The 25,148-nt window shown below is 31.5% G+C and overlaps 1 pseudogene; it reads right to left on the bottom strand.

Annotated features, from left to right (window-relative positions):
• Positions 1–264: 264 nt before the first annotated feature.
• LOC114740915 (probable LRR receptor-like serine/threonine-protein kinase At1g53430) lies at positions 265–23,724 on the bottom strand (annotated as a pseudogene).
• Between the last annotated feature and the right edge of the window lie 1,424 nt (positions 23,725–25,148).

The following is a 25,148-nucleotide window of genomic DNA, read 5'->3' as shown; positions in this document are numbered from 1 at the left end:
CATATTGAAAAAGCTTGTCTCTCGGGAACCATTATAATATTTCTTCTCGTTACATTTATATCCCTTTTATATCATAAAAGGATTACATTGCATCATATCAAAAGAATTGCACAAAGTTGACAATTTATCAGCTCTTGAAAATGCTTTTTAATTATTGTTAGTTTTTTGATTTCGGTTTTTGCCCAAAAAATGATGAACACATGGAAAATTAGAAGGGCAAAAGTCTTTTGAACATATTGAGCATAAAAGATAAGTGTAACTAACCCAATCAAGAAGATAAACAAACTCCTCTTTTGGCCTGTAATTTGTGTTGTTTTTTCCACTCACAATCTCTAAAGCAACAACTCCAAAGCTATAAACATCTGCTTTGTCAGTCAAGTAGCCTCGCATTGCATATTCGGGAGCCATATAACCACTAACAAAGAGAGAACATATAGTACCCTAGAATCAGTTCAAAAGAAAGACAAGAAACTTCTAATAATCTACCAAATTGACAACTGATAGAAGAAAAGATGAAGCAGAATACTCACATCGTTCCTGCTATTCTTGTGCTGATATGAGTATTTTCTTCTTCATCAAGCTTGGCCAAACCAAAGTCAGAGATCTTAGCATTCAAATCCTTATCAAGTAAGACATTTGTTGCCTTGATATCTCTATGTACAATTTTCAACCTTGATTCCTCATGAAGATAAGCTAAACCTCTTGCTATCCCTACACAAATTTTCATTCTTGTAGGCCAATCCAAGTGTAATTTTTGCTCTGGGCGACCTAAGAACATCAATTACTTCATCAGGTCCTTTAATTAAATTGTAACATACTAAGAACTTATTTCACATTAGTCAATCATATGCATGAATTAGAACAATCCTTAAAAACTACAACTAAATTTTGTCTTCGCAGAAATTGAATGAAGAAAATAAAGATACCACTCAAAGTCATCAATAGAGCATCTATTGAATACGCAGTATATGGTAGCAAAACAAAAAAGAGAGTAATGCAGGGAAGTAAGAGTGTATGAAAAGTGAAAACCATCTTTTATCCCTTTATAGAGTAATTTATTTACTATAAACTATAAATGATCTGAACTCTTACCAAAAAGCACGAGCAAGGCAAGGCTATTATTCTCCATATACTCATATATCAACAACAACTGGTTCCCTTCAATGCAGCAGCCATAAAGCTTCACAAGATTTGGATGTTGCAAAGCAGAAATCATTCCATTTCATTAACAAATTCACGATTTCCTTGCTTTGATTTGGAGGAGAGTTGCTTCACAGCTATGACAGAACCATCTGAAAGTGAACCCTACAATTCAACCAATTCATTAGTCTCAATTTTCCATCATCTTTCTTAAATACAATCAATATATGTTAAATATATTGTTTGTTTATAAGTTCGATGGGCAAGTTAGTATGGCTTGAGTATAAATAAAATATATCCCAAGTTACCTTGTACACTGGTCCGAAACCTCCTTCACCGATCTTATTTTCTGGGGCAAAGTTATCAGTGGCAGCTTTGATTTGTTTTAAAGAGAAATAACCTGTTTTTAGATCTAATAGTTCTGCAACACACAAGGTTATATATAAATAAAATCAAAACCAAACATAAACAACAGTTTCACTACTAACCAACTCACAAAAATCATGTAGATTGTTAACATGTTATTACTATATTAAACCAAATTATAAATTGATAAGCTTTACTATTTCAGATTTTGTCACCTTTGTCTTTGGATCTTCCCCCCTAAGAAACCCGTCTTTCGAAGGACAAGCAATATTAGTACGAGGAACACACATGATCCGGCGACAATTCCAGCAATGGCTCCAGCAGAAAGCCCTTCTGAAGGAACATCAAAGTCTGCGACAAAGTAAAAACGTTAATGATTCATGCCAAAATCAAAAGGCTCAAATTACTTTGTTTAAAGCTAGAAAGGGTCAGGACCAATGACTACGAGAGATTTTACTCACTTGGGGTTACTGAAATAGCTGATATAAGAGGTCCATATACACCTCTATCAGGAACAGCTGTAGTTCCTTTCCCTGCCCAGTAAAAATGGATCTCCAATGTGTTATCTTTCACATCAACATTGAAATCCCTGAAAATGCCTTTACCAGCGCCACCAGCTTTCTCCATAATGTTAAAATCACTCAAATATTTCCTGCCCTATCAAGATTTTGGCACAAAAGTTTCAACCTCTCAGAACTCTTCTAGACTTGTAATCAGCAAAGTAATCAGCAAAGAAGATCAGGATTCAACATTGGAACACTTACTTGAATTGAGACATCAAATATGCGCCTCCCGAGGCTACTAAATGTTTGGTCATTAGGATACATAATCTCAGCAAAGTGAAGTTTGACATTGTAGTTTCCATTAAGCAAACACAGGCCATGATACTTGAGGGACAAAGGGGAAAGGCGAGCTGTTTGGTAGAAGCTTGGACCTGTAATGTTCAAAGAAAATGTATTTCTGGCAATGTAATCAGCTTTTGCATTTCCCAAGTATGTTCCTGTGCTACTATAAGCCCATTTGTCTTCAGAAGAACTATGAGATACCCTACTAAGGTCAATCATAGACTATCTGTCATGTCATATTTATTCCCTGATCATCATCCATTTGATCCTCCACAGTTTATGAACAATGAATGATCTGCATATATGGTAACAATTTGATAAAAAATTCGCATCAATAAGAATCAACAGAACATCCAAGCTTCAATTCAGGATTTTCTCTTGTAAGAATATCGCATGTCTGACATTTTAGTATGAAGTTAGAACACTCACACTTGGGTTTTCCTCCACAAGGAAGGTCCTTTTCAGGCAAGTAACTCTGCAAGATGAATAATTAGCGTCAATGCATGATTCAAGAATGATTCAGAATAATTGTAATAGGATGACCATAACTACAATCTTACGAGGTCCCTGCTGAAGATGAGAGGCTCGAAGCCAAGTTTCTGTGCAACAAAAAGAAGGAGTCAGTATCAGAAGTTTCCTAATGGCTGTGCGTGTGTGTGTGAGAGAGAGGTGGGAGGGGGGGCGCTTACACATCCTTGGACTGGCAAATCTTAGCAGAAGTCCTTGAAAAATTGTTGTATGATAAATCCCTAGAAGAGAGAAACGATTGAAGTTACATATACAAGTTTATTTTCCCATAATTCATTTTAACCTTTAGAACGTTTATCAATAAATATATTTGAGGGGAAAAGTAACGATGAAATGTGAATAAGACTAATGTCTAAGAGTAAAAGACAATTTAAGAAAAAAAGTTTTTTGTACTTACAAGTTGTTTTTATTTTTTAGTATCCATCCTGGAATTTCTCCGCTCAAAGAATTTTGAGTCAAAAACCTGCATGCATAATTAATAACCAATCAATTGAAAAGGAAAAAAAAAAAGAAATTAAAGTAATTATTTGCCAAGAAAAAGTTCCCAGAAATTAAGTTACTTGAAGCAATGCTCACATGTAATCTAGTCTTTTCAAGTGTTCTATTTCATCTGGGATCCCACCAGTCAACTTGTTGAAGCTCAAATCTCTGCAACCTTATAATAAATATATATTCCAAGGAGAATCTGGATTGGCAAAATTAATTTGAGTATGAAGCAACTTACAGGGTAACTAAGTCTTCCAGTTGACCAATGTTATCTGGAATGGAACCAGTGATTGAGCAATTTCTCAACACCCTAGATAATACAAAGTTTAAAAACAATAAACTTCCTGGAAATACTTAAAAGTACATAAATCAGATTTTCATATAACAGCAGACAAAGTTTCAGAACTCACAATTGCTTCAAGGATTTCAAATTCTTTATATCAGGGAATTTCATTGTTGGCTGTCCATTCAAATCAGATATCCTCCTGAATCAAATTAGAAGAAAAAATCATCGGTAACCAGAAAGTGTTGTTGTATGTTGTAGATTAAATTCCAAAACCATTGGAGAGTTTGCAAATTACAGAAGAACAGGTAACTCACAGCTGAGTCAAATTTGTTAACAAAGCTATGGTTGGAGGAATTGGGCCTTCCATGGATGTTCCCTGCAAATCTCTAACAGGAAAAGTAGTTGTAATAATAATTTAGACAAGTGACACTGAATAAGATCCGCTCAATTTAAGGATTAAAATAGTGTTCATAACTTGTGAACAGTGTGAATTTTTATAAATTTATTAGATTAGATATACAGGTATATTGATGATCTAAAACTGTGTCACTTTCGCATATGAATTTTTCATGGAAGGATCAAAAGTGACTAAACTAGTGCCTTCTTTACCAAGGAAAGAATCATAAATGAGTAAGAGCAAAATAGACTCACAATCTATCAAGATTGGTCCAATTGCCAATAAAACTGGGTAATTTTCCTGACATGTTGTTTCCATCTAACCTGCTGCAGAAAATATAAGAAGAGATTTCAGAATTTAAAGATCAAACACAAAATAGAACTGAAAGAGAGGAGCTAAATCATATAACACTCACAAATCTTCTAGTTTCTTTAGATTGCCAAAACTTTCAGGTATCATCCCTGAGAAATTATTTGCAGAAAAAAGCCTGCAAGTTCATAAACAATAACATGAACCTATAATTGTAGCAACAATGGAATTCATTACAATGCAAAGGAGATAAAAGAAAATTATGCTCTTACAGTCTGCGTAATTGCTTCAATTTTCCAAGACTTGAAGGAAGAGTTCCTTCCAACAGATTATCTTCCAACACACTGCAGAATGTGAAAAACGGCAAAACCATAAAATCACTTCTCTATTCAGAAGCTCAAATTGAATTCTTGATTGAATTAATTACACTTACAGCTCCTCCAAAGTTGAAATATCACCAATTTCCTTTGGAATTGGACCACTGAGTTGATTGGCCAAAAGGGATCTGAAGCATAAATTTAAGAAATGAATGTATAATTAAAGCATTTGTCAAGTAGGGATTGGATTTTCACAAGTTTTGATGACTTACAATATAACAAGAGGAAGTTTAGCAAAGCTCTTTGGGATTGAGCCATTCAGATAGTTGCGAGTCAAATCACTGTTCCATACTAAGAGTTTTAGTTCATAAATTCACAATCAAATTCTCAAGCACATACACATTAAATTTATGTACTTATATAAACCAATTGAAAAAAAACATCACTTACAGTTCTTGCAGTTGGGTAAAATTACCAAATTCACTTGGTATAACTCCGGATAGATTAAGACCCTTTAGCTGGCTGTCATAAAATATATAAATCAATAAAATAATCATAGAGATCTACCATCTTTTGAGAAAAATTAGTTTTTATTATTAACAGAGGATGCTCCTAAATCTTAATATTAAAAGAGGGGAAAAAAGAATAGGATATACTCTTCCCGTCCTAAATATAAGACTCATTTTGTAGTGTAAATTATATTACAAAATGGGTTTTATGTTTAGGACCCGAGAAGTATTATACATACTTACATATGTGTAACATGGCAAACTTTTCCAGTGGAGAAAGTGCAATTGCAGGTAACATTCCTAATAATGTCGTCTCCTACAATGCTCTGATTTTGAAGCCTCCATCCATACAAGAGCTTGGCCTTCACCTTCCAATTCAAGTCCATTTTCAGTGATATCGTTTGCAGAGCTCTCACTGTATCCAAATAAATAAATCAAGCATCAATCAAGCAGAACTTAATTAATTATCTGTATTTTAATTTCAAAAACACCAGTAATTTTGGGGGGGGGGTATCCATAGGTCCCGAGTAAGAAAATTAAACAAGGATAAATCTCCCAAATTTCATTTAATACTAATTGGTTCGAGAAGATTTAACATTCACAAGTTTAATTTGTAAATTTGACTTATAAATGATGCAGCTTGATTTATGAATATGAAAATGACTTATAAATATTAAATGAAATTTGTGACACTTGTTGGCATTTAATTTTTTTTTTTGTTTTACCATGGACCTATAAATAATTTTTTCCTAATTTTGTTGATAAAGCAAAGTCAAAGTGTATCACGTGGGACAGCTTGGGATTAACCCACAGTTTAGCTTTTAATTAAAATTAATGACATGCTCATACTCCAACATAAGTATCATATATATACATTTAAGCTTAATCAAGACGTAATCTCAAGCTTTATGTTTATAAATAATCTTGTTTCATGTTCGTATTTCTGTTTAAAAACTTGTTCGCTAGTTTTGATGTGATCTTACGGCTTTCAAAATACGCTATTGATAATTAACATAGAATAATATAATTAACATTCTCCTAAACTTTTCATTGTCAAGATTCATTATATCATTAACGAAGGCAAATCTAGCTAACAGGATTAAAATTCTCTTCCATGCAAAGCTAAAATGCAGTTATGAATTAAAATTAAAACACTTATGCTACTTTTAATTTTATTTGGTATCCTCTCTTTAATGATTAATATAAGAGTTATTTAATTAATTTGATGGCAAAAAAGTACTTAATTTACTAATTAGGTAAATCAAATAAATTAGTTAATGCACCTACAAAATATTAGATTATATATTAGTTTATGAATATTTATGATCAAATTTAATCTCTAATTAACTCTTATTTGAGCATCTTACAAATGAAAGCATCAATCCATCTTTAAGACCGACCATCTTATTATATGTATAAATATATGTATATAATATTTTGTAATTGATTTGACTAAGTCATATTTGGTTGGCGATATAATTTATCTATTTTTGCTTTGTCTGTATGAGTTGTGAGCATATAAAGCTCGTTTAAATTTAAAAACCTAATATTAATAAAGACTTATCCATAAATTAAACTAAGCCAGTACTAATAATGTCCAAACATGAAGGCAGAAATCACATGCTGTGTTATCCCTAATTAAGAAGCAGGGTCACATCATATCATTATAATTAAACAAACCAATAAATAGAGGGAAGCATATAAAAATCAAATAAGAGTTACGAATAAATAATAAATAAATGATTATAGCATCTAATTAATAAACTTTTAGAAGCATGAGTCAAAAGGTCAAAAAAAGCGTATAGAAAGAGAGATGAAGCAGAAAAGGCAAAATCCTACGAAGCCACATGGCTCAATTAAATGTCCCACACATATGTCCCTCTGTATTAATTACTAAACCCACTTGTTTAATCCAACTTGTCCATTTCCTTTTCCGCTTGCCTGGTCATGCCATAATGATCCTTTCTTCGTACTGGTATTTCCTCGTCCGATATTTTTTTATAAAATACAAATTATTAAATTATGTAAATAAAAATTTAGTTAAAAGTAATTAAAAATAATAAATATATACAAAAATAAATTATTTTACAAATTTTTTTTTAGAAAATATAAATACCTGATGCAGTAAAAAGTAACAAATAACTAATGGATGTGAAAATGGAAATAATACGACAAATTTCAGACAGATTATTATTGCTCTTTTAAATAATAAATCCTCACCCTAAAAAAAAAAAATCTTTCACATCAAAGAGGAGAGGGATCAGTTTTTTTTTTTTTTTTAAGAATTGGAGATATCCACCGGTGTTAATAATAACTATTCTTCTAGTCCTATTTATAAATCATTTTCAGCATGTTTCATACAGACTAAAAAAAACTTTAAATTTCATTAATTTTCATTAAAAATTTAACAACTGTCCGATTTTATCCTAATTTAATATACATTATACTTCATATAAACAAAGTCAACATAATAATAAATTAGGAATACAATTATACATCCATACAAAAAAATTTTCTCAGTACCCTATAAACATGACCAAAAAATATATTCTCTACTCTATAAACAGGGGAGTAATTCTTTTCCATCCTAGACTTCGTCTATTTTTCCTCTCCCAGATTTTTCTTCTTGTTTTTTTAACTAATATCTTGGCCAACGTGGCACATGACTTTCAAATTATAAGTTGTGACCTCGGAATTTGAATTGTTGCCAAAAACAAAAAACTTTGGAATTTGATAATTTTCTAGTGTGACGCAGAAGATGCGTTAACCAGAGAAAAGACATGGTGGAGAGAGAAGAAAGAGAACAAGATATTAATATTTTTTCCCACGTGTAAACAATGGTGATTGAGATCTATAATTTCTTTTGGCCCAAAAGAAAAATCTATAATTTACAAAATAACTAAAAAAATAAACATAATTTTATAGATTTTTCTAATATTATAATCGTAACACAGCCTTCAACGATATTACAAATATATGCTAAAATCATTTTTTGTCAAATGAAGATACTCTTATAACATCCGGGGAAAAACTCAAATTGTAACTTTGGAAAGCATATATAATTATTTTTGGGAAAAAATAATGAATTAATCTGCGTACTCGTTTAGAGCAATTTCAATTTTTGAATATTTCTTATATATTAGTAATATAATACTCCTCCGGTCCTTAATATAAGACCCATTTAACTAATTTGATTAGATTAAGGAAGTTAGGTAAGTTAGTTAATTATAAAAAAAGTGACACATTTTTCCTAAAATACCATAACCATCTTTCTTAATACCCCCTCCCTCTCTTCTACTTGATTATGGTTGAAGGAGTATCCATAGGGATAATTTAAAAAAAATTGATAAATATGAGAAATGGGTCTTATATTTAGGACCAAAATCAACTCAACAATTAGGTCCTATATTAAGGACCGGAGGAGTAGAAACTAAGCCGTTAAGTGAATTTTCCCTAAACAATGCAAGAGGTGTACCCTCTTATAAGTAACATGTGAGAACAAGGTTATAAAATTAACAATCAACAGTAATTTTAATTATATTCAAATCACTGCAACCTTCCCAAAGTTACAGCAAATTATGTTTATAATTAGATATATGAAAAAACACAAACCTTTAAAAAAGAAGGGATAATGACAAAAATAGAAGTTAAAAATTTGTAAATATCAAATAAAAAATATCAACAAAAATTTGTTATCATTTGCAAATTTAAAATTGTCCATTCTAAATAAAATTATGTTACCAAACTTTGGGATTTACAATTTTCAATTTCTTTTTGTGTCATTCTCTCAAAAAAACATGAAAATAAATAAATAAATGATAAAAGTGCAATTTTAAACCTCTAGCTTTATATAAAAATTTTAATTTTCTCTTAATTTCATCCAATATGTTTTCAGTCCTCAAACTCCAACACTATTAGTCTTGAATAATGATATTTTTATAGTTTATATCTTACTGCTATTTTTAAAAAAATTAAATTTAATATGCAAATATTTAAAATTTTAATATTAGAGCTTTTATTTGATTAAAGAAAAAGACTCTCTATAAAATTAAGGTATCAAGATAAAGTTTTGTCAAAATACACTTTTGTCTAAATGAAAAATAAATATATATAAAAGACACAGAATTGAGTGTCCAGGCTGGCATTGCATGAACATGAGAGAAGTTAAAAAAAAAAAAAAAAAAAACAAAGTATAAAATTTTCTGTTTAAGTTAGATGCAGAAACTCTATGAAAAGGAAAATTTTAATCTCACTGTATAATGTAGCAGATCTTTTGAAGAAAGATTATATGCTCAAACTTATCATTCTCCATGAAAATCCCAATCAAAATCCAAAATAGAAGGGAAAAAGAAAACTGAATCGCTACAGTTTTCACCAACTTGAACCTGAAGACAAAAAATGGAAGTGCCCAGATTCGGAATCCACAGCAGTTACTTAGTTTTTCAATGCGTCTTCGTTTGAACAACCAAACGGAGGAACTTTAGAATCAGAAAATCCATCCACGAGAGGGTCAAGGAAAACAAAATTCGCATCGTCCAAGTGTTATTCGGGAGAGGAAAAGAAATTCCGTGGAAGAATGAAAGTGAGGTTTAAGAAATGAAAGTACCTTCATCATCTGGAATCTGCTGAGCGTTGGATCCATAATCCGTGAAAATATTGAGAGCGAGGAATCCAAATGCGAAAACGCAGAACAGTTTAGAGCTTGAAATCGCTAACTCCATTGTTGTTTCAGTCTGATGAGCGAGGAAGACGACGATTGTTGGTTGGTTTGAAGAAGAAGAAGAAGAAGAAGAATTTAGAGAGAGAGAGAGAGAGAGAGAGGGATCTGTGTCTGTGTGTTGGAGGGAAAGACGAAGAGGGAGTGAGAGAAGAAGAAGGATATATTTATTTGAAAATCCAAAACTGTGAAATACGTAAAAGAAACCGAGTGAATGACTCAATATAACAGGGCTCATGGATGCAGATTGAAGACAACTTCTCTTGTCGTTTTCCCTCCACTTGATAATGAGAAAAAATTTAATTCAATTCTCCATTCTGGTTTTAATTGTTTTTCTCAGTATTTTTAATATGAAATTTGTCATTATGTTATACCGAACCTATTTATAAGACTCTATTCATAAATTATAAACAAAGTCTTATAAATATAACCAGAGAAAATACATCATACTATGATATGATATGTTGCCTGAAATGAAAGTTACTAATTGCATTGAAAGAAATTAATGACAAGACGGAGCCAACATTCCAGTACCAATGGCTACCATGCTAAAGTAATTCATGTCTTTTTTGCTAATTTTTTGGATTGGGGATTGAGGGGGGAGGGGTCTTTCTAAGCATATGATGACTTATAAATAATTTTTTAATTATGATTTATTAAATACGAAATAAGTATGTGAGAAAAGTTTTGTTCCGATCTATATATTATAAATAAAGAAATGCAAACAAATTCTAAGCATGGGGCATTGAATTTGAGTCTATGTAACGCTACTCCATGAGGTTTAGAGCTTAAGTCACCACGTATTTGAATTAGTCGGAATGTAATACGAGTTTGAATATCCAATAACTTACTAGAAGATTTGTAAGGGACCTTTTATGAACAAATATTTTGTAATACAAATATTATTTCTAAAGGGAAGTTTTATCGTTAAAAACACATCATTCAAAGAATTTATCACCAACAATAAGACTTGTTACGTATTTAATCATATACTACCTCCGGTCCTTAATATAAGACCCTATTTGACTTTTAGTGTGATCCTAATTATAAGACCTCAATCCATTTGTCTCTCATATTTATGTATTTTTTTTCAAGATAGTCCTTCTAATAATAATAGTTCCAGCCAATACACTTAATTAGTAAGGATATTTTAGGAATGACAATACTTATTTATTGCAAGTAACTAACTTAACTTACTTCCTTAATCTCCTCAAATTAGTCAACTGGGTCTTATAATTAGGACCGGTAGTATTAGTATTGACTATATTTTTGTCTCTATTGTAACACTTTTTAGCAGATAAACACTTTTAATATGAAAATAGAAGAATGCATCCCTAAATAATTTATCAATATTTGCTGCCCACACAAAAAAACTCAAGATAAGCCGTATAATTTATCGTCATGCATGCCCGTGATACCCCGAATTAATTTACATATGTGATGACATCCAATTTTTGTCTCTATTCAAAACATACTTCGATTTATTTTACAGAAGATTTATTTTAATTACTTTTTAATGAACAAAACATGAGATCTCAAACGAAGATCAACTGTTAAATATTGTTTAACTACTATACATAGTTGATTCACACTAATCTTTGTTATAGAATCTAACATTAATTGGCTACAATTAATGAAAGACAGATCACAAGAATTAATATATGCCAGAGTTTTGATTATGACTTCTTGTCCTAATATAGCTAATTAGTTAAATTAAATTAAATTAATTAAATAATTGGGCGTTCAGTTTAGGAAGGAGCCGCTGTTTCTGATGAAATAACGCGGAAGAATCTGTCAGTAAATGACCAGTCGGCACAGGGAGGAGTGGTTGGGGGAAATAATGCCAAACAATGAATTCTCATTTTCTAAAACTATCTTTTGTATTTAATATTGCTACCTATAATAATTCAGATTTTTTTCCAATTATAAATTCATTCTAGTATACACTATAATATATGCATTTACTTTGACCTTTTTAGTCATCTTTTTTTGGGGGGAAAAAAACAAAATATATGAATCATACAATGCATCTGTTTTAAACGGAAAAAGAAATGACAAGAGAGGCAGAGTTTATCTTATTATGTGAGGGCATGCATGTTAAGAACATGGTGAGAAAGGAAGCATCTTTGATTTTAAGGGAAGCATCATGGGCAACTTTAGACCACATTAACTTAATTGGTACTCCTTTATTCATAAATTTTTTTGGGAAAAAAATCAAAAGTCAATCTCTAATAGAGTAAAATTATAAGTAAGATCGAACTCATAATTTTTCATTGACTGAAGAACTTTCATATCATTAACTCATGGAGCTGTTGACATCAATATAATATGAATCACTCATGTTTTTAAAACTCAAAATGCCATTTGTATAGTAAAATAATGGCGAAAGTACATTACTGTGATGATAAATTAGGATAATTGTGGGGAAAAATTAAATTTAAGACACCTTTAACAAGGTAATCAATTTTAACTAAACTTCTCAGTGTGCTTGAGGTGATTAATGAGATCATATAAAAGAAACCCAAAAGAACACGAGCTCTTAAAGATATTTGTTCAGGAAACATATAATGTCTTTGGTGTGTTTGTTTTAATTTATTTTAAGTGATTTTGGGCTGTACGTAATAATTATGTGAAAAAAAAATTTGTTTTATAAAACACAGAAGTTATTTTTATGGTGTTTTTCTTCAATTATATTTTGTAAAGAAAAATGAGTTGTTTGGGCTTGATTCATGTTGAACCAAATTAATTAGTGGAAAATGTGATGATTTGTTTAAAAAAGGAGGGTGGTGTTTATATATAATCCCCATGAAGCAAAGATAAAAGGTCAAGTGACATTAAAGACCATTATGCGGGTTGCCTTGGCAGGCTTATTATTTATGGATGTAGTTAGGAGGTGGAATGTACCAATCCAAGTGGCTTCTGTCCCTTTGTTGTTTGGAAATCTCTGACTTTGTCCCATTGAATACCCACTGTTTCTTTGAAGAACTTTAAAACTAAGACTTGGTTCAAGGCACTACTTGTTTCAGCACTTGATATACGTACACACGCTACCTACTTGTCTGGGCTAAAAACTAGATACCGAAGGTAGTATATATTTAGATATCTATAGATGGGGCCAAAAAAAGAAGAAGACAAAATTGCAAGTCTTTGTCTGAAACTATCAATTCTATTTTATTACTCCTCCGGTCCTTAATATAGGACCCAATTCTTGAGTTGGTTTTGGTCTTAAATATAAGACCCATTTATCATATTTATCAATTTTCTCTAAATTACCCCTATAGATACTCTCTCAACCATAATCAAGTAAAAGAGGGAGATGAGGTATTAAGAAAAATGATTGTGGTGTTTTAGGAAAAATGTGTCATATTTCTTATAATTAACTAACTTACCTAACTTCCTTAATCTAATCAAATTAGTTAAATAGGTCTTATATTAAAGACCGGAGGAGTATTACAAGTCCTTATTCGTTTCTTGTTAAACTTTTTTCTTTCCTTTTGGTAGCCACATGTGTCTTTTATAGAAGATAATCTTATATGAGATACTATCAACGTGAGCATCTCTCTATGGGAAGTCTTGTTAGACTATTGATATTTGGCTTTAAGAAAAGGAAAAATTGCAATTAGGTTCAACTCAAGAGAATTAAATGCAAAAATATCTCATAAAATCATTAAATTATTCTAAAGTTTCAAAGGATTTTATTGTAAAAGATTTTATTTGTTTAATTACTAAATTACCCTTATTTTAAAATTTTTTTTTATTGATAACTGAAAGAGCAATTATTAACAACTTAATCCTCCGGTCCTTAATATAGGACTCAATTCTTGAGTTAATTTTGGTTCTAAATATAAGATCTATTTCTCATATTTATCAATTTTCTCTAAATTATCCCTATGGATATTCCCTCTACCATAATCAAGTAGAAGAGGGAAATGGGATATTAACAAAGATGATTATGGCGTTTTAAGAAAAATGTGTCACTTTTCTTATAACTATCTAACTTACCTAACTTTCTTGATCTAATTAAATTAGTTAAATAGGTTTTATATTAAGGATAAGAGGAGTAAGGTATAAGGATTAAAAACTATCATGGTAGGTATTAACAACATATTTTCTCAGCACATCATAAAAATATAATGCATGAATTTTTAATAGCTATTACAATAATTATTAATCCTTACGCATTAGTTGTTAATAACTGCTCTTTCGATTATCAATGCAAAATTTTTTTAAAAAATAATAATAAGGGCAATTTGGTAATTAAAAAAATAAAATATTTTACAATGAGGTCTTTTGGGACTTCAAAATAATTTGATGATTTTAAAAGACCTTTTTTGTATTTAATTCTCTTATGGTGGACTGTATTGCAATTTTCCCTTAAGAAAAGGAAGAAGAAAAAGTCCAGTCATCAGTGATGTGGCGATATGGGCTGCTCACTGTGTGTTGGGCCATAGCCAATCATTGATGTGGATACGCCTTTCTGGGTCCTGTTTAAAAGTCTAGTAGGTTGCTCGATTATAGTTTGGCTATCTTTCCCTTCCTATTTGGCGAATAAAACGGGGGGAGGAGTTGGATCTCACGAAAATACAAGTTACCAATGGAGGTTAGATCTAATAAAAAAAGTTAATCTCTCACAAAATGATAAACTAAGGTTGGAATTTTCGTTGAGAGAAGTGTCTATATTTAATGTCCGACGGTGACTCCAGTAGAAGGATACTTATGCTTTAGCCAAAAAAAAAAAATGAAAATACAAGTTCCTCACAATATGACAAATTAATATATGCATCCTTATAAGAAAAGATACTCCCATTTAATGTCTGATAGTTTTTAAATAGGATTACTTTTAATAAAAGGATATATGCTTAGGAAAAAACATAGCTACCAAAACATAAGCATTATGTAAATTTTCTTTATCCTAGTTGTAAATATGAAAAATATTTATTTTTGAAAACTTTAAAAAGTTGTTATCAATTATTTCGAAGACGGATATTTCATTGTTTTATATTATATTATATTTTTACGAAGATTTTCTTTTTGTGACCAACGAATATCCCTTTCTATGCTTTTTAAATTTCGTATTTCCTTAGAATTAACTAGTTTCTTCAGTAGGAAATAATGAACAATCTATCAAATAAAGTCTTTATTTTACGGTGATGATAATGTACTCTTGGTCTATTTTTATTTACATCCAATAAAAGCATGACTTATCTGTTACTCCTCTCAACATTTTAATTCACTTTGTTATATCATGTTTTCAAATTTCCTTTTCTATATAAAAATGCCTCTAAGACGGTTTGGGATGGGGAAATAATATGAATGAAATAATAAAATAGAATGGAATAAAATGTCATAATTGACTTTGTTTGATGACATTAAATTGTCAAAATGAACCATGATCTAATTTTATTTTGATCTAAGCCCAAAATATCCTAAGAAAATGGAAGGTACAAGAAAGGAAAAACTACCACTTTCTGTTTATAAACGGGATAGCAAGAAACACATTTGAAAAACAATAAACATTCAAACATCCTCCAAAAAATTAAAGACAAAGCAATTGTGAATTCTCTCCAAAAATCCTCTTCCTTTTTTTTTTTTCAGCATCCAGTATATTTACAACATCATTACGCAGTATCTTTCATTTTTTTAATTATTTTGTAATGTTGTTTTATAATATTATTCTTTTCACTTCTAACTCACATATTTTTTAGCTCTTGCATATGAGAATTTAATCATACGCTCATATCATTGTCATTTTTTTCATTTGATGTGGGTAAATTATACAAAATTCCTCAAAGAAAATGACAAAAAATACATGTTGAATTTTAAAAAAATAAATAAGTCGTGCTTATTACTTTTATAATGGTTTTGACTATTTTTTGACATATTAAAATATATCAAAATCACCTATTTATTATTTTAAAATACAATAAATTTTTTTTTATCATTTTCTCAATTTTTAACTTTATGTCATACCTAAATAACCTTCGTAATCTTTTAAACTTTACAATAAACCCCCTAAACTTTTAAATCTATACAGGTAACTCCAAACTATCAATTTCATAATACCCCTTAAACGTTACTTTTATCTGCATATAACCCCTCAAACTTTGAGTTAGAGGCACACAAACCCCTTGAACTTTAAGTTATTTGCAGATAAATAATGAACCAATTTAATAGTATTTGTATAAATGTCAAAATTCAGAATGATATTGTAAGATTTCAAAGATGAGGGAAGTTATTTACGTATCGCATAAAATTCAAGAAGTTTTGTATAATTTAGTCTTTTTTCTTTATAAAATACATTATATGTGCATAGGGGGAAAAAAACCTCCTTCACCAAACTTATTTTGTGGAGCAAAGTGACCAGTACGTGTCATCTTTGAACTGTTTTAAAGAATAAAAACTCATTTTCAGATTTAAGAGGTATACAACAAAGAAGATTAACATTACTAAAAGCAAAAATCAAATGAAATTGCCTGAAACAGACACAAGAACTTTAATATAATAATTAAATCACTAACATACGAACGAAAAAGATTAAATATCCATTTGATGACTCTCACATCTCATCATCTGATACACCAGTTTGATTTTTGATTCTGATTTTCCCTTTATCTTTATGATTCTTCCCACCTAATAAGAAACCCATCTTTCGCAGAACAAATAATATCAGTATGAGGATCACAAATAGTACAGCTACAACTATTCCAACAATGGCTCCAGCAGAAAGCCCTTTTGAAGGACTTAATTTGAAGTCTGCAACAAAAGTAGAAATGCTTATATATTATTCACACACACACACACATATATAAATCAAACCAATAATGATGAGATTAATTATGTATTTGACATACTTGGGGTGACTGAAATAGCAGATATAAGAGGTCCATATACACCTCTATTAGGGATTGCAGTGGTTCCTTTGCCTGCCCAATATAAATGGATCTCCAGGCTGTTATCATTCACATCAACATTAAAGTCCTTGACAATGCCCTTACCAACACCACCAGCTTCCTCCATTATGTTAAAATCACTCAAATATTTCCTTCCCTGTCAATATTTGTCCACAAAAAGTTTCAGCACTTCAGAACTTCTTCTTCTTCTTACTACACCTTTCAATTAAATCAGCAGAAGAGGATCAAGATATACTCACTTGAATTGAGACATCAAATATGCGCCTTCCGAGGCTGCTAAATGTTTGGTCATTAGAGAACATAATCTCAGCAAAGTGAAGCTTGACATTGTAATTCCCATTAAGCAAGCAGAGGCCATAATACTTAAGGGAGGAAGGGGAAAGGCGAGCTGTTTGGTAGAAGTGAGGACCACTGATGTTGAGAGAAAATGTGTTTGTTGCTATGTAATCAGCTTCAGAATTTCCAAAGTATAATCCTGTGCTGCTGTAAGCCCATTTGTCGTCACTGAGATAAAAGTATGAGGTACCCTCTTGATCGAGGTCGCTTTCATACTTATTCCCATTGTATTCCATTTCTTGTCCTCCACAGTTTATGAACAATGAATGATCTGCAAAACTATTCATAACATCAATAACTACGTCTGATAGAAACTCAAACATTAAAGCTCCAGTAGGTTAGCTAGCAAGAAATTGGACTATATTTCACCAACAATTAATCATCAGATGTGACTTTTGGATAACAGGTGTTGTTTTGATCGAAATATTATCACATGAAATTGGCAGTCATTTCACCATATAGAATGACCAAAATTCTCAACATCTCGTCAAAATTCATGGAAATAAGTGTTTATGATGAGTTGGCATGGGCATTAGTTTAAGTTGTTGGTATCTGTTATGAGTCCCACATTATGTAAGTCTAAAAAAAAAGACAAATTCCAAAAGACTAGCCTATCAAAAGGAGAGTCCCTTAAATTATAAAAACACATAACACTTACGAAATTCTTCAACGTGTGGGATTTATAACAGTATCTTCTCTAGTTTTGTACTGGACTTTGTTTGAGCTGATTTATATATATATATTTTTTGGTTGAAAATACAATACACTAAAAAATGACAGGGTCATGTAATATTTTCAATGCAAAACTATTATTGTAGGGGATGAAAACATCAACTATGTCTAGGAAGTTTGAACACTCACACTTGGGATTTTCTTCACAAGGAAGGTTCTTTTTCAGGCAAGTAAAACTGCAAGATGATGAATAAGTAGCTTCAATAAATGAGTAAAAAATATTGCATAATAATTAAAACAGGATGACCATATAAGTATACATAATCGTACGAGGTGTTTGCTGAAGATGACAGACTTGAAGCCAAATTTCTGTGCAACAAAATTAAGGCCTCAGAATATTTCAATGCCCATAAAGTTACACACACACACACACACACAGAGGCTTACATATCGTTGAACTGGCAAATTGGAGCAGAAGTCGTTGAAAAATTGTTGTAAGATAAATCCCTATAAGAGAAATTAGAGTGGAATTATATATACAAGTCTTTTTTATATTCCTTCCAATAATTCTAGTAACCTTTAAAAACTGTTTATTGATGAAGACATTTGAGGAGGAAGTTAAAGTAATAATTAGTGTGTGTGTCTGTGTTTTTATAACATTATATTACATGATATGGGTTAATTTCAAGAAATTAAAAGACTAATTTAAGTCTATTTAATTGAAAAAAATTAGGGGGGAAATTATACTAACAAGTTCTGTTTGATTTTCAGTATCCATGCTGGAATTTCTCCACTCAGAGAATTTTCATTTAAAAACCTGCATGCATAATTTGTACAGGTCATCAGATAAAAAAAAATAATTAAGTTCTAGGAAATTATTTGGCCGAAAGAAAAGGTTTCAAGAAATTAAGTTAACTTACTTATGGAATATGCTCACTTACATGTAATTTAGTTTTTCCAAGTCTTGTATTTGATCCGGGATTCCGCCAGTCAAATTGTTGAAGCTCAAATCTCTGCAATCCATATGAAACATAAATATGGCCTCGAAAAACTGTTATGATTATAATTATTTATTAATAATTATTAAATAGTTCTAACGGGTATCTAAGTGGGATAGAGAACTTTATCCCAAAAGCTCTATGTTGAGGAGTGAGAATCAACCCACTGAAAAATGTCTATTAAGTGTTCTGTACTATACTCAACGTGGACTTAGTATCCTATATTATTAAATTTCCATCATATCCTTACTGTTTATACTAAACAATAACTGAAGAATATATAGAGGAAAAAATATATTACCTCCCGTCCTAAATACCGGAGGTAGTACACATTAATGAAAAACAGTCAATAATATCAGCAACTATTTCTAAATTAAGAATTAAGTTGTCAAATAAAAAGCAAATTTGATATATTTTTCGTGCATTACAAAGAATGCAATGCGAGTCACATTATATTCATAATTTATAATAGCACGATTTTTTTAGATTTTATATCGATATCAATATTGATTGATGACATACTCTAACCAGAATTTAGATTGGTAAAATTGATTTGAGCTAGTAAGAAGCAAATTGAGCTTACAGAGCAGCTAAGCCTTTCATTTGACCAATGTAATTTGGAACGGAACCGCTGATTGAGCAATTTCTCAACACCCTAATAAGGTGACAAAAGGCATGGTATGAGAGAGAGAGAGACAGAGAGAGACTTCATAAAATAGTTAAATTGCATAAAGCATATTACCTCCAATCTTTAATATAAGACTCAATTGACTATTTTAAAAAAATTAAAAAAGTTACTAAATTACTTTAAACTATTTATATTTATCATTTTTTCCAAACTAATTTGCTTCACTTATAAATTGATATATAATATAATAGTTCACATGAGTATTTTAGAGAGGTTATGTAATATATGCTATAATTAAATAATTTAATAATTTCTTTAATCTCTTCAAATTAATCAACTAGGTCTTATATATTAAAAATCGGATGTAGCATTTTCATAGCAGAAAATGTTCCTTGACTCACAAATATTCCAAGGATTTTAAATTCTCCAGACCAGGAAAAGTCCTTGTTGTTGGCCCATTCAAATCAGATATTCTCCTGAGTTTAAAAAAAAGAAGAAGTGAACATTAAATTGCATATCTCCATTGAACAATGTCTAGACAAATTTGAATTTACTCACAATTGAGTCAAATTTGTTAACAATGCTATGGTTGAAGGTATGGGACCTTCCATGGATGTGCCCTGTAAATCCCTGCCAAGAAAAAATAGTAATAAAAACAATAAGAATTTAAAAAATAAAATTAAGCCCTGATGGCTTATAAACATATTTTTATTTCACATTATAGGATACTTATATGATGAAAGGATCAAAATCCAGTAAACTAGTTTATTCGTCAACAAATAAATAATCATAAAGCAGTAATTACTGGTTAGTAAAATAGACTCACAATCTTCCAAGTTTAGTCCAATTGCCAATAAAATTGGGTAATTTTCCCGACATATTGTTCCCATCTAACCTACTGCAAAAAAAAAAAATGTTAGGAGAGAGATTTTAGAATTCAAAAGAGTTAAACACAATATACAAATTGGCTCAATCATGTTTTATGACTCACAAATCTTCTAGTTTCTTCAAATTCCCATAACTCTCTGGTATTGTCCCTGAGAAATTGTTTGCAGAAAGAAGTCTGCAAATTCATAAACAAAAAGAAAAACACAACACTTGGCCTGTATCAATTACAAAGCGTTGGAAAAATAAAAAAGAAAATCACTTATACACAAAATAAATGTTCTTACAATCTGCGTAGCTGCTTCAATTTTCCAAGACTAGAAGGAAGAATTCCTTCCAATAGATTATCTTCCAACACTCTGTAGTAGGCAACACAAAACATAAAAACATTTCTCAACACAACAATTAGTTTGAAAAGATCAAAGTTTATAATCTAAGTCACTTTGGGAACTCTTACAATTCCTCCAAAGTTGAAATATCACTAATCTCCGTTGGAATTGAACCGCTGATTCGATTTCCCAGAAGGGATCTGAAGCATATGTAAGTTTGAGAGATGAACGATGATGCATAAATGAGTCAAAAAATTATTCAAGCTTGTATATATGCATGCATGTAAAAGATGGATGAAAATAAAGTTTGGATATTCACAAGTTTTGATCAATCAGTGCTTACAATTTAGCGAGAGGGAGTTTAGCCAAGCTCCTTGGGATTGACCCGTTCAGATAGTTGCGAGAGAAATCACTGCCCCGTATCAAAGTTTCAGTTCACAAGAGTTATTTTAAACTTCAAATTATTGTTACTAACAGAACATAATTTTGAGTAGAATTTACATAAATAATGAGTCTCATCAATATCAATCAACATAAATCATAAAATTTACAATAAACTATAGTATTCACAACTTATGAAGTGTGCAACTTTTTTTTTTTTTGGGATTTGATCTTATGTAACATATATATGGAGCTCACCAAATTCATTTTTTTTATAATGCAAAAACAGTTTGGAAGCAATTATCTGGATTCCAATCCTGAATTCATTTTGTATTTACGCATTTCTTTTTAAACTGACTATCAATTTCGTATAGAACATTGAAATGATGCATTCTCTACATAAAGTATAATATAAACCAATTTTCTAAATTTTTATGAATGATCTTAATGTTACCCTAAGGTTATATATACATATAATAAAGGAAAAATGACATAAAAAAACAATACATATTGAATTTTAAAATAACAAATAGGTAATTTTGACAAATTTTAATATGTCAAAATCATTACAAAAATAGTCAAAATCATTACAAGAATACTCAACATGACAGTGTTTGTTTTTTTGAAACTCAACAAGTTTTTTTCCCCATCATTTTTCCTATTTATAAACAGATAATAATTAAAATTAAAAAAATATAAAAGAAGGGGGAAAAAGAATGCATCACTTACAGTTCTTGCAATTGAGTAAGATCACCAAATTCACTTGGTATAACTCCTGACAGATTGAGGCCCTTCAGCTGGCTGTCATTAAAAGATTTAAATCACAAATCTTTGCAAACTAGAATTCATTTGAATAATAATAATAATATTTCTTTTTGCAACACAACAAAACCTCGTCAGTAATATTGGTCATATATAAATTGTGCTGAATTTGAAGTTTCTATTTTCTCCATCTCTTTTTCTTTCTTCACTTTCACCTTATAATGAAAAGAAAATCTGGATTAATATATACGTACATGTTTGTAACATGGCAAACAGTTCCACTTTGGAAAGTGCAATTGCATGTTACATTCCTTACGATGCTATTCTCTCACTACAAAAAAATTGACTTTCAGCGGCGACAAAAGTCGCCGCTGAAAGTACAAAAGTCGCCGCCAAAAGTTTTTTGCGGCGACAAGTCGCCGCTAAAAAGTCGTTGCCGTAGCAGCCGTGGCTGAAAACTTTCAGTGGCGACTAAAAAGGTCGCCGTTAAAAGATACTTTCAGCGGCGACTTTTAGAAGTTTCAGCAGCGACAAATGTCGCCGCCGAGAACACTTTCGGCGGCGACATTTGTCGCCGCTGAAAAGCCTTTCAGCGGCGACAAAAAAGTCGCCGCGCAGAAAACACTTTCGGCGGCGACAAAAAAGTCGCCGCAAAAAAACCCTTTCGGCGGCGACAAAAAAGTCGCCGCAAAAAACCCTTCGGCGGCGACTTTTTTGTCGCCGCGGAAAGGCTTTTCAGCGGCGACAAATGTCGCCGCCGAAAGGGTTTTCTGCGGCGACTTTTTGTCGCCGCTGAAAGGCTTTTCGGCGGCGACAAATGTCGCCGCCGAAAGTGTTTTCTGCGGCGACTTTTTTGTCGCCGCTGAAAGTAATGCCTAAGAAGAATTGGCTTTACCAATGCCACGTTATCACCGTCGGTGCCACGTCATCGTCTCCGGCCGCCACGTCAGCACCGTCGACCTCCACATCATCGCCATCGGCGGCCACGTCATCACCGTCGACCGCCACATCATCACTAGCCACCTCCACGTCATTGCCACGTCACTCCTCCTCGCCACGTCATCGTCTAAATATTTTCATCTTAAATGTGTCTTCTTCCAGGTTCGAACTCGTGACCGCCTCCCTTCGTGTCCAACCTTCTTGCCGCTGAGCCAGATTGAATTTGTTTATTAATATTGTAAAATAAAAATATATTATTATATATACTTTCAGCGGCGACAAAAAAAGTCGCCGCTGAAGGTCCACTTTTGGCGGCGACAAAAAAGTCGCCGCTGAAGGTCCATTTTCGGCAATTTGTTTATTATATTGTAAAATAAAATATATATTATTATATTATACTTTCAGCGGCGACAAAAAAAGTCGCCGCTGAAGGTCCATTTTCGACAATTTGTTTATTAATATTGTAAAATAAAATATATATTATTATATTATACTTTCAGCGGCGACAAAAAAAGTCACCGCTGAAAGTCCACTTTCGACGGCGACAAAAAAAGTCGCCACTGAAAGTCCACTTTCGGCGGCGACAAAAAAAGTCGCCGCTGAAAGTCCACTTTCGGCAATTTGTTTATTAATATTGTAAAATAAAATATATATTATTATATTATACTTTCAGCGGCGACAAAAAAAGTCGCCGCTGAAAGTCCACTTTTGGCGGCGATAAAAAAAGTCGCCGCTGAAGGTCCACTTTCAGCGGCGACACTTTTGTCGCCGTTGAAAGTCTTGGTTTCAATGGCGAACTTTCAGCGGCGACTAGAAAAGTCGCCGCTGAAAGTTTTGGTTTCAGCGGCGACTTTTTTTGTCGCCGCCGAAAGTCGTCGCCTAAAGTCTATTTTTTTGTAGTGTCTCCAATGGTCTCATTTTTGAAGCCTCCATCAATACAAGAACCTGAGGTTACGTTCCAATTCAAGTTCTCTATCTTCCATGATATTGCTTTTAGAACTTCCACTGCACCCAACATAAAGTCAATTATATGAACCTATATTAATTTTATTAAACTTCACTCGTAAAGCAATTTGAAAGTGCTTCTGCTTCATGTGGTGTATATAGCTTGGGATTAACCCTCCAGGTTTACTAATTTCCAGCTATCATGTTGAAAAATTTGTATTCGTACTTAATATAACTAGTTATTTGATTAATACTAAGAATTAAAGAAAGTTTAAGAAATTAAAGTACCTTCATCATTCGGTATGAGTTGAGCGTGGGATCCGTAGTCCTTGAAGGCGTTCAGCGCAAAGCAGCCCAATATTAAGAGATAGAAAAATTTAGAGCTTGAAATCCCAAACTCCATTTATGTTGTTGCAGTCTGAGGAAGATAAAGTTTAAGAAGAAGAAGACGAATGCAGAGACAGAAATAAAACAGAAAGAGGAAGATTAATATTTTTAAACCCAAAACCTTGAATCGTAAAAGAAATAAATGGGATTTAGATGTATCTTCCTATGAATACCTTTTTTCTTCTAATAGATCCCTCTATACACAATCTTATTCATTCGATTATCTAATTGATTTAATGGGTCTGCATTTATTATTATCACTTAAATGCTTTTGAAATCGAGATTACATATAATACTTATTTAAGGTAGTAATCAAATGAATATTATATTCGTTCATGTATTATGATATGTTCATTTTGTATTATATCTGCTTGTTTTAAGATCATGACAAAAGTTCATATATGGTTGTGTTTTTCATTGGTTATTTGACCAAGAAGCATTGTAATTTGACGTACATCATATTGAATCCTCATCATTATCACAACCATGTACTCGGGTCCTGGAGTTACTATTTCTGTGGACCATATTCCATGCTCATAAAAAAGATGAACATGGTGTGTTCATCTTAATCTAAGCCATTCACATTGATTTTGACTGTGATGAACACTGGATGAGAACCGTTTTATTTTGATGGTTCCTAGCTTCATCCTTGATTTCTTAAATTTCAAAATTTTTAAAAAACACATCAAATTGATTAAACAAATATATAGCAATAATTTTGAGAATTATTATTGTTATACATGGCATGCTCTCTCTCTCTCTCTCTGTGTCTCTCTCTTTTTTTTTGAAATTTTTATATTTGACTCTGATGTTGATGTATATGCGTAGGTGTGGGTATATTTTATTTAAATGTAAGCTGATTCTGATAATTATATCAATCGATTCAAATATGCATTCAACAGTGGAACAGGATATCGGGAGAACCACGATGTTATGCCGTTTTGGTAACAAAATAATACTTCAGTGATATGGAATCAAATTGCATTTAATATAGAAATCACAAATTTGAAATCAATAATAAGTTCGTATGTACATGCCTCAATGACAAATTGACAATTATCAGCATTTTGGGACA

Source organism: Neltuma alba, unplaced genomic scaffold, assembly GCF_004799145.2.
Source record: "Neltuma alba isolate B1F8T4 unplaced genomic scaffold, ASM479914v2 tig00003198_pilon, whole genome shotgun sequence".
NCBI classification, from domain to species: domain Eukaryota; kingdom Viridiplantae; phylum Streptophyta; class Magnoliopsida; order Fabales; family Fabaceae; genus Neltuma; species Neltuma alba.
The sequence above is the reverse complement of the archived record's forward strand: the minus strand, read 5'-3'. Positions and strand labels throughout refer to the sequence as shown.